A 12,105-nucleotide genomic window follows, 5' to 3' on the forward strand; every position below is an offset into this window, starting at 1 on the left:
CAAAATCCAAATAAATAAAAAAATGATTCTTATAATTAAAAAGAGAATTTTGTCAAATTTATGAAAATGAGATAAATCCTAAAATATAAAAATAGTTGCCTTTTTACACATCTAGACCAAAGATAATGTAATTTAAAAAAATAATAATATCTAACTATAATAAACCCCAGGAAATGAAATGGAGCCATGGAGAAAAATTGAGGTCTTTCGTGCACATCTATTTTTTAAAAAGATAATACAGAATTAATAGTATTCAGATTTCCATTCAGAAAAATAAATAACATATAATTTTTCACGCAAAATAAGAAATTCAAGTCTAGGTATATTGAGGTGTTAAATATGCAAGGTAAATCTTCAAATAAGTTAGAAGAAAATGAGCTTATTTTGATCACATCACAGTTTCTATAGATTTCTGACCAAGATGCAAGTACAACAATGAATCAAGGTAAAGACCATCAAGCACAAATCTCTTTAAATAGTGACCTTGTACTATAAAATGATATTAAAGAGAGTATGAGGTAAGTTCCTGTTATCCCTAGTTTTTCTAATGTTTTGAACATAAAGGGATGCTGTACTTTGTCGAATGCTTTTTCTGCGTCTATTGAGATGATCATATGGTTCTTATCTTTAAGTCTATTGATGTGGTGAATAACATTTATTGATTTCCGTATATTGAACCATCCTTGCATCCCAGGGATGAATCCTACTTGATCATGGTACACAATTTTTTTGATGTGCCTTTGTATCCGATTCGCCAGAATTTTATTGAGGTTTTTTGCATCTAGGTTCATCAGAGATATTGGTCTGTAGTTTTCTTTCTTTGAGGTGTCTTTGTCTGGTTTCGGAATCAGGGTGATGTTGGCCTCATAGAATGAATTTGGCAGAGCTCCCTCTTTTTCTATTTCCTGAAATAACTTGAAAAGTATTGGTATTAATTCTTCCTTAAAGGTTTTGTAAAACTCCACTGTATACCCATCCAGTCCTGGGCTATTCTTGGTTGGAAGTCTTTTGATTGCTTCTTCTATTTCATCTATTGATATTGGTCTGTTTAAGTTGTGAGTATCCTCGTGACTCAGTCTGGGCAAATCATATGACTTAAGGAATTTATTGATGTCTTCACTATCTTCTATTTTATTGGAATACAGGTTTTCAAAATAATTTCTAATTGTCTTCTGTATTTCTGTAGCGTCTGTTGTGATATTGCCTTCTTCATCCCGTATGTTAGTAATTTGAGTTCTCTCTCTTCGTCTCTTCGTTAGCATGGCTAAGGGTCTGTCAATCTTATTTATTTTTTCAAAGAACCAACTTTTAGTTTTGTTAATTTTTTTCAATAGTTTCTTTTGTTTCAATTTCGTTGATTTCCGCTCTGATTTTAATTATTTCTTGCCTTCTGCTACATTTGCTGTTGTTTTGCTCTTCCTTTTCTAGGGCTTTGAGATGAAGTGTGAGCTCATTTATTTGTTGGTTTTTCCTTTTTTTGAGGAATGACCTCCAGGCAATGAATTTCCCTCTTAAAATTGCTTTCATTGTGTCCCATAGATTCCGATATGTTATGTCTGTATTTTCATTTATCTCTAAGAATTTTTTGATTTCNAGATGTGTATAAGAGACAGATATATATATATATATAATCACCTTGGGAAAAAAATTTGAAAGTATGTAGTAAAGTTGAATGCATAAGTTAATACTCTGCAATTCTACTCATAAAAAAAAAATTAAGAAATTAGGCACTGAGAAAAAAATGGCAGAGAATGTTGCTTTCCTGATTGCTTTGTGGTATGAAACCAAGAAACCAGATATGCAGCTTCTCAGCAAGGTAAGAAGAGGAAACTTCACTGGGAATTAATTCTAGACAGTCAAAGCATACTGGGGATTCAGGAGGTTAGCTGTAACAAGGAAATTCCCAGTGCTGCTGTTGACATGGTGGCACCTGCCAGTGCAATTTCCTTTGTGCTAAAATAGTAAAGGAAACTCACATTTTTAAGAGGTCTGAGGCATTTCTGGGTATGGAGAGGCAGGAGATAAAAGATACTGCCAAACTAACCTGAAAGGGTTCCTGCACAGTATACTTGAGAACAGAGGAAAGAACCATTTTGCAATTCTTGGGCAGGGGAATGGTAGCTTCGGGAACTGAAACCTGGCAACTGTGCCTCACTGAAAACACAGGTCTGGCAAATCTACACTGTATGACACAGAGTGTGTCTAAGTGACCAACAGAAAATCAAACATGGAGAGGGATCTATACAGAAGAATACTGGTTGTGAAAACCCACACAGCTTCTCTCCTTACCCTCTATGGGCACTTGAAAGATCAGGATGGGAATTCAAAAAGTGCTGGAAGGAAATGAGTTCAGAGTCTGAACCTGAGAGTCCAGAAAACACAATTTCACAAGTGATTGATGGGAACAGGATTGGCTCCTCCACTGAATTATTAAAACCTAGGGTTTTTCCTGGGGGACAGCCTCCCAGCACGGTCTAGCAACTGCTCTGCCAAGGAAGTGTGCTGATTTAAAATCTTCAGATCAATCCTTATTCAAAGAAGAACCTGCAACTTACTTAATTAACCCTAAACCCCACTGCCAGGAGACCCGCAAATGGGGTTTCCCTTTACATTCCAGAAAGTGCATATAACACACCTGTGAAGGGAGCTGAGAGCCTTTTGAACTCAAATGGAAACAATAACTCATTAAATTTTCATCAAGATCCTTTTTTATTTTAATTTTTCTTTTATTTTTCCTTCTCCTTGTTCAATTGTGACTTGAATCATTCATGGACATTTTAGCATATTCGTATGTGTTTCATTTTTCCCATTCCTAGCAGTTTTTGATGGCAGTTATTTTTCATGGATCAGCATTTTGAGGACTAATATGTTTGATTAGTATATATCACTGTTGTTTTTTTATTCTTTTATATTTATTTTCCATTATTTTAAAATTTTATTTTATATATTTTTCTCACTTATCTATTTTACCTTGATTCTCTATTTCTTTTCTTCTACTAACAGCCAATCTTTATTGATCTCTCTTTCATTCTTCTTTATTTTTTATTTCTATTTTCTCTCCTCCTCCCTCACAATCATCACATCCTATATCACTTCTTTTTAATGACTGTTCACCGCTTAAAATTTTAAACCCCATTCACATTTTCTGTTTTTACTGTGAGCAATAATTGATCATGTTATTTCTGTTTATTGTGACAATTAATATTATAGATGTCAAATCAGAAAATGTTTTGGTTTAATACTGCAAATGTTTGCATTGGTTGTTGTTATTGTCTATCTTCTGATAAACTGTGATGTATTGGAAACTTTTGGTGATACAAAAAGTTCACAAAGAAGGACCAAAAAGTTCTCAAACCCATAGTTTAAATGGATAAACAAACAACATGAAAAAGCAAGGGGAAAAAATCATCCCCCCAAAACCAAGTTTCTTCAATAACCAAATGCATTGACACCACAGTGTAAGAAATGTCAGGAAAAGAGTTTAAAATGTTTATAGTTAAATTGATCTGCAAGGTAAAAAATTAAGTAAGGGATAACTTCAGAGGAAAATAAAAAGAGAGAAAAAGTAAAAGATCCCTTCAAAAGAGATAGAGATTCTGAAAAAAAAATCAAGCAGAAATATTCAAAATGAAGGAATCAATAACCCAAATCAAAAATATGTTAAAAATTAAAATTCATTAAAAAATAGATTAGACCCATTTGGAAGATGAAGTTTTAGACTTATAATACAAAATATATAATCTTGAAAATAAAAGTTAGCCATGGAGAAAGGATATTAAGAGACCATGAACAGAACTTCCAAAAAATATGGGATAACAGGAAAAGATCAAACTTAAGATGTATTAGGCAAGATGAAGTATTGGAGATACAAGTCAAAGGAATGAACAATCTCTTCAATGAAATGATATCTGAAAGTGTCCCAAACATTTAGAATAAAATAGAAAATCAAATACAGAAGGCATAACAAGAACCCAAACATAGAAAATAATAGACCCACACCAAGGCACATTATTATAAAAATGCCTAACATATATAATTGTACAGGCTGCCTGATAAAAATAACTGGTCACATTTATAATGAAATCAATCTGGATGTAGCAGATATTTCAACACAGACCCTCAAAGCTAGGAGATCATGGAATAATATATAACAAGCTCTGAAAGAAAATGAATGTCAACCAGAATACTATACCCAGCAAATTAAGCTGCAGAATAAACAATGAAATAAAAACCTGCCTTGATAAATAAATTTGAAAGAATTAAATACTAGAAAGCCTGCACTGCAAAACATTCTCAATAAGATATTTCATTATGGGGTGAAGGTGGGAGTTCATAACCCACTTGAATCAAAGTGTGGAATATGATATGTCAAGAAATTTGTAATGTTTTGAACAACCCACAATAAAAAATTTAAAAAAAAAAAGATATTTCATGAAGAAGAAATAAAAATTAAAGTGAAAACCAGCAAAGGAAGGAACCAAAGTAGAATAGTCAATCAAAGGAGAAATTAAATCAAATTAAAAACCAGAAATAAATAAAAATGATAGGGAATAAAATCATATCTCAATAATAACATTGAATGTAAATAGACTAAACTCATGAATCAAAAGACATAAATTGGGTTTAAAATAAGACCCAACAACATGCTGTCTCTAAGAGTGTCACCTCATAGGCAAAGACATCCCCAGACTGAAGATGAAGAATGGGAAAAAATATATTATTCAAATAGATCTCCTCACAGAGCAAGGGCTCCATTGTTAGACCAGATAAAGTGTACTTCAAACCAAAATTAAACAGAAGGGACAAAGAAGGCCATTACATATTGTTTAAGGGAATTATACATCAACATGACAACAATTGTAAACATGCCCCACACAATGGAGCATCTACATACAGCAAAAACCTGCTCAAATTAAAAATCAAATAGACAACAACAAAACAATACTGAGTGACTTTAACATGCCTCTGTCATCACTGATGAGATTCTCCAAATAAAATCTAAATAAAGAAGTACAGAACTAAAAGATACAATTTACAATTGAGACTTAACAGACATATATAGAATATTTCATCCATCAATGACTGAATACACTTTCTTCTGAGCAGCATATGGATCCCTCTATAAAATAGTCCATATATTTGGCCACCAAACAAATCTTAATACAAAAAAAAATGAATAAATAAATAAAGACAATACCTTGCATTCTATCAGATCATAATGGAATGAAATTAGAAATTAACAATAAAATAAAAATAAAAGCCACTCTAACAGGTGGAAACTAAATAATACCCTATTGAATGACCAAAAAATAGTTGAAGAAATCAAGGATGAAATGAAAAAAAAAAAGCTTAGAAGTGAGAATAAAGTATCAAAAAAACAACATATCAAAATCTATGGGACACTATGACACAATGAATGCAGTTCTAAGAGGACAGTTCATTGTATTGAGCTCATTCACTAAAAGAATAGAAAGTCAAGAAATAAACAACCTAGTATTAAACCTCAAAGCCCAAGTAAAAGAAGAACAAATCAAGACCAAAAACAGTAGAAGACAGGACATAATTAAAATGAGATTTGAAATAAATAAAATTGAAACAAATAAAAAAACTCAAACAAAGAAACACTGATTTTTTTAAAAAAATAAATAAAATTGATAAACCCTTAGTAGAGCTAATGAAGAGAAAGAGAAAACTCAAATTACCAAAATTTGTGATGAAAAAGAAATATCACCATAGACACTACTGAAATACAGAAAATAATCAAACTATTTTGAAAATTTATACTCTAATAAGATAGAAAATCTTGTAGACATCAACAAATGTCTAGAGACACAGCCTACCTAAGTTTAATCAGAAGGACATAGAAAATTTAAACAGATCAATTTCAAGCAATTAAATTTAAGACACCTTTTAAAAGTCTGCCAACTCAAAAGACCAGGCAGATATATTCTCAGCTGGCACATACCACACCTTCAAAGAGGAAACAATACCAATCTTTCTCAAATTATTCCAGGAAATACAAAAGATGGGAACCCTTCCAAACTAAATCTATTAACCTAGTATCACCATGATAGTAAAATCACACAAAGACATCAAGGAAATAAAACTTCACACCAATATCCCTGATGAAAGTAGATGCAACAATTCTTACTAGACTACTGGCAAATCACATATAAAAACATATTACCAACAACATGATTCTATATTTAGGAGACCCAAAAAAACTCCACTAGAAAGCTTCTAGACCTCATAAATGAATTCATCCAAGCAGCAAACTATAAAATTGACACCCATAATTTAATTGTGTTCCTATATACCAATGATGAATCCATTGAAAAAGCAATGTATCCCATTTGCAATACCCCCCACCAAAAAAAAAAAAAAAAGAAGAAAATACTTGGGAATCAATCTAACAAAGGCATTAAAAGATGTCTATAAAAAAACTAAAGAACACTAAAGAAGAAATTGAATAATACCTTAGAAAATGGAAAAATAATCCATGTTCTTGTTTAGGCAGAATTAAGATCGTCAAGATAGACATACTACTCAAAGCCCTATGCAGATTTAATGCAATTTCTATTAAAATTCCAATAATGTTCTTCATAGAAATAAAAAAAAAAAGGATGAAATTCATTTGGAAAAAAACAAGAAGCCCAGAATAGCCAAAATAATCCTTAGCAACAAAAGTTAAGCAGAGGCATCACAATACCAGCCTTTAAATTACACCAAAAGCCTATGAAAACAAAAACAGCATAACACTGGCAAAAAAAAAAAAAAAAAAAAAAAAAAACAGGCATGAATACCAATGGAACAGAATAAAAGACACAGAGACAAACTCACATAATTATCTCATTCTAGACAATGGCACTGTAAATATACATTGGAGAAAAGATAGCCTCTTCAACAAATGATTTTTGGGAAAACAGGATATCCATACTTAGTAGAATAAAATTTAATCCCTCTCACTCTGCACAAAACTCAACTCAGAGTGGATCAAACACCTAGGCATTAAACCAGAGACCCTTCACTTACTAAAAGAAAATATAGGCACAACTCTCCATCATGTTGGCTTAGCAACTGACTTTCTCAACAGGACTCTTATAGTGCAAGAAGTAAAATCAACAATCAATGAATGAGATGATATTAAACTAAAAAATTTCTTTAGAACAAAAGAAACAATCAAGTGTTCAAAGAGAGTGCCTAGTGAATGGGAGAAAATCTTTGCCACCTACACCTCAGGTAGATCATTAATATTGGTGATATACAACAAATTCAAAAAACTAAGCACCAATAAAATAAAATAAAATAAGATCAACGCATGAGCAAAAGAATGAACAGGCACTTCACAGAAGAAGAAATATGAATGGCCAACAAATTTATGAAAAATGTTCAATATATCTAGCAGTTAGAGAAATGCAAATTAAAACTACAGAGATTTCCATCTCACTCTAGTCAGAATGGCAAATATCAAGAATACAAGTAACAATAAATGCTGGCAAGGATGTGGAGTAAAAGATACACTCATACACTTCTGGTGGGACTGCAAATTGATGTAATCACTGTGGTAAGCAGTATGGAGATTCCTCAGAATACATGGAATGGAACCACCATTTGACCCAGTTATTCCACTCCTCACTTTATGCCCAAAGGAGTTAAAATCAGCATACTACAGTGACACAGTCACATAATGTTTATAGAAGCTCAATTCACAATAGCTAAGCTATGAAATAAGTCTAGATGTGCTTCAGCAGATGAATGGATAAAGAAAATGTTATGTAGACACAATGGAATATTGTGCAGCCTTAAAGAAGAATGAAATTATGGCATTTGCTTGTTAATGGATGGAACTGGAGACTATCATGGTAAGTGAAATAAGCCAATCCCAAAAAAGCAAAGCCCAAATATTCTCTCTAATATGTGGATGCTGATGCACAATCAGGTGGTGGTGGTGGGGGGGAGTACAGAAGTTCAGAGGATTATACAAAGAGAATGAAGGGAATGAATTAGACATGAGCTTCCTATTTTCATATACATATACAGGACCAGTGAAAGTCCATATCCTGTACAATTGCAAGAATGAGGTCCTAATCAGAATAAGTTATATTCCATGTGTATAGAATATGTTAAAATAAACTCTACTGAAATGTATATCTAAAAAGAACAAATAAATTTTAATAAAGAAAACAATGATAAATACTTGAAAAATTTGTAAAGAGGAAGTTAGATAAATGGATTCCTTTGCAGTTTTTCAAAAGAATCAAAATACATTTGGGACAACAAAATTAATGAAAGAAAACTGAGCAAAACCCCTATGTAAAAAGTATCTTTGAATATGATAATATATTATGAAGTGAAAAAAGTCACAAAAGCATATGTATAGTTAACATTAAATTATAAATCACACAAACATATTTTACTCTATGTAAAAGCAAGAGAACAAATAAGCATTCATACACTAACGTTTAACTCTTTTGAGGAATGTAGATGGAGGAAAATGAACAAGAAATATATAAATTAGCTTCAGTGATATTACTACTGCTATTTTTTAATCTGAGGGCTGATTATACATTTTTTCATTTCTTACAGAATATACCTAATGCACTTATGTATTCCTCTTTTTATAAGCCTCAAGTAGGTTTTTTTTTTTAAACAAAATACTGTCCAACTGTATGAGAGAAACTGGCTGAATATATGAAAGAGAAAAAGGAACCGAGAGTTTGGAATAAATGTACATTATGAAAGTCAGTTTATTTTTGACCAAAGTGCTAAGACCACGGAATGGGGTAAGGGTTGTATCTTCAATAAATGTTGTTAGTAAAACTGTATGTATACATACATATTACTAAAATTTCAGTCTTTGTCTCCATGCCAATTTAATAAGGAAGACATGATTTTGAGAAAAAGGAAAAAAGAGGGTTTATTTCTTGCTAACAATAGAGATGCACCTGGGACTCCTGTCCTAGAATCTGTGATTCTGCCCCTCCAGAAGAAGAAAGGGTTTTTAAAGAAGTGATCCATTCTAGCTCTTCCCTGCTGGGGATTGTGATTCACTTCTTCATTTGGGAGATAGCCATTCTTCTGGCACCATTTCTAAAATCTGAATTGCTTGGTTCTTTGGTGGGTGTACTCAAAGATAACATGGCCTAGGATGAGGGAAAAAATGTAATCCTGTTCCCTGACCTTAGATTAGGGTAGGGGAGAGGAAGAAGAGAAAAATAAAAACATGTCCCTTTAAAGTAAGTCTTAGAGCAGCAAGGGCTATATTTAAAAGGTGAAGTGGACCTGTGTTACATACAGAAGAATGTAGAATATGTATGTAGAATATGTTAAAATAAATTTGAATGTATATCTACTGTAATGTATATTCTTGCTTCAAATCATATGAAAAACCAGCCCCAAATGGATTAAAGATTTAAATGTAATACATGAAACTCCAGGAAGAAAACATAAAAGTGAAGCTCTGTGACATTCGTGTGAGTAATGATTTTTTTGATATGAACTCAAAAGCAAAGGCAAGGAAAGTGAAAACAGACAAAAGGGATTGGATCAAACCAAAAAGATGTTGATCAGCAAAAGAAAGGAATTGACAAATTAAATTGAAAATATTTGAATACATATATCTGAAAAAAAAAGATCAATGTCCAAAATATAAAAGGAACAGAACTCAATAGCACCAGTTAGATTACAAATTGGACAAATGATCTACCTGAATGCACATTGGTCAAAAGAAGATATTAAAGTGACCATGGTGAAATACAAATCAAAACTAAAATGAGGTATCATATCACACTTGACACAATGGCTACTATCAAAATGATGGAAGATAACAAATGTTGGTGAGGATATGGAGAAAAGGGAAGGCGTGTGCCCTGTTGGTGGGAATGTAACTGATTTAGCCATCATGGTAAATAGTAAGGAGCATCCTCAAATTTTGAAAAGAAAGAAGCCATCAGTATTCCAGCAATCTCACTACTAGATATACATACAAAGAAAATGAAATTAGAAGATTAAAAATATTTCTGCCCTCCCATGTTCATTACATTATTCAAAATAAAATTTCTAAGATGTAGAAATGGCCTAAGTGTCTATTAAAGGACCAATGGATAAAGAAAATGTGTTGTATATGGAATAGAATTGAATGGAATGTTCTTCAGCCTTTAAACAGAAGGAAATCTTATCATTTGCAACAACATGGATGAACTGCGGATAGCTTATATTAAGTGAAATAAGCCAGGCACAGAAAGACAAGCACTTCATGTTCTGACTTTTATGTAGAATCTAAAAATCATTAACTCAGAGCAGTAGAGAATGAATGGTGTTTACTATGGGATGGGTAAAATATCTGGCCCATATTCAAAATTGCTAGGGTCATTAAAAAATTAATAAACTGTCATAGAAACAGGGAGACTGAGTTGATATGATGATTAAACACAGTGTGGAATCTGGATTGGATGCTGGAATAGGAAGAGGAAATTAATGAAGAAACTGTACAAATCCAAATTTACTTATAATCTTTAGATTAGATTATAGTTCAGTTAGTAATAATGTACCATTGTGGGTCTCTTAGTTTTGCAAATGAACGCAATGAGGTAAAACTGAAATTGAGTGAGGTGTATATTAGGAAACTTGTGTGAGCTCCTTGCCATCATTTTTGTAAATTGGAAACTATATTTTAAATATATATTTTTAAAGTGAGTTTGCAAGTAGGAGAATAGATAGTTGTCTGGGTGACAGGTGCCTGATTTTGGAGTACTTATTCATGCTTGTGTTAATGTGTACCTTAGGTAGCACAAAATATTTTATTTGGTGACAAAATTTTTTTAAAGAACTGAGAAACAAGAAATTTTTGTTGGATATCTTCAGAGATTTTATTGCATTAAGGCTTTAGGTGAGGTGAACGGTGGTATTGCAGATGACTGACAAATGATAGAAGATGAGAAGCAAATGAAATGTTGGTAGGTGAAGTGAACTAGAATAGCAATGTTCTTTTTGTCAATAATGGGTGGAGGAATTTTCCAGAGCAAGCAGGCCTGCAACCCATTCACCAACTAACTTGGTAGACATTTTAGAGTAGGAATTAAAATGAGAGGTACCACCAATTTGAGAAGGTTACAACAGCAATGACGAAATGAAGAAAGTCAGAGAATCCAAAGAAACATTGGCAACGAGGATTCAAATTGTCATAGCCAGACTTACAATAACTAAATGATTTTTTTTCTGTTAGTATCTTTATCCTTCCCACAGTGAATATAGTTGACATATGTCACCAATAAAATCCTATGGATATAATCATTTGTGACTTCTGAGGCTTGAACTAAATCATCCTGCCTTCCACTTGTACTATACCTTTGACTTTTTACTGTGAAGGAAACCAGCTACCATCATCCCTGTGGAGTGGTCCCTGAGGAGAGAAGTTGCCACCTCTTTCCAAAGGCCACAGATAGCTCTTCAGAATCATGAAGGAGCCCATGGGATGCACAGCCTTGGTCAGACTCTAACATGGCTGCTATTTCATCAACATGAGGACAGCCACCTTGTGAAGATCACCCGGCTAAGTTGTCCCAACTGAAACTGTATGAAATCTTAAATAATCATTGTTTTTATATTCGACTACTTTTGGAGGATGAATGTATTATGTGGGGCCCAGATAACTCACAGCATATAGGGGAATGAATGTATTGTGGATTCACAAGTCACAGCTGAAGTATTCCAGAGACAGGAAAGTTTGACTTTTGAGTTTTTTAACAAACAAAGTGAGGTGATTATTTTGGTCATTTGAAATATTCCTTTCAACTCCATCATTTTGTGATTCAATTTGCTTTCATTGGGTGTTAAATGCACTCACTCTAATGTTTACTACTACTGAAACTTGCCCTTTGATTCTGGTGGGTTGATACTTGATTGATGATAAAGTCATCTTTGACTTAGGCTTTTGTTGTCTACAAACCTCCTGGAATGTTTTTGTTTTCTTCCTTTTATTTCTGCCTTATTGTAATTTAAATCAGCTATTATCCTTTTACTGCAAGGAATATTGTTGGATTGTATTTTGTTAAATGGGGACTAAAGCTTAGTTTCATTATACTGATCAGAGATAAGACCTACAAG

This window comes from Marmota marmota, unplaced genomic scaffold, assembly GCF_001458135.2.
Source record: "Marmota marmota marmota unplaced genomic scaffold, marMar, whole genome shotgun sequence".
Classification (NCBI taxonomy): Eukaryota; Metazoa; Chordata; class Mammalia; order Rodentia; family Sciuridae; genus Marmota; species Marmota marmota.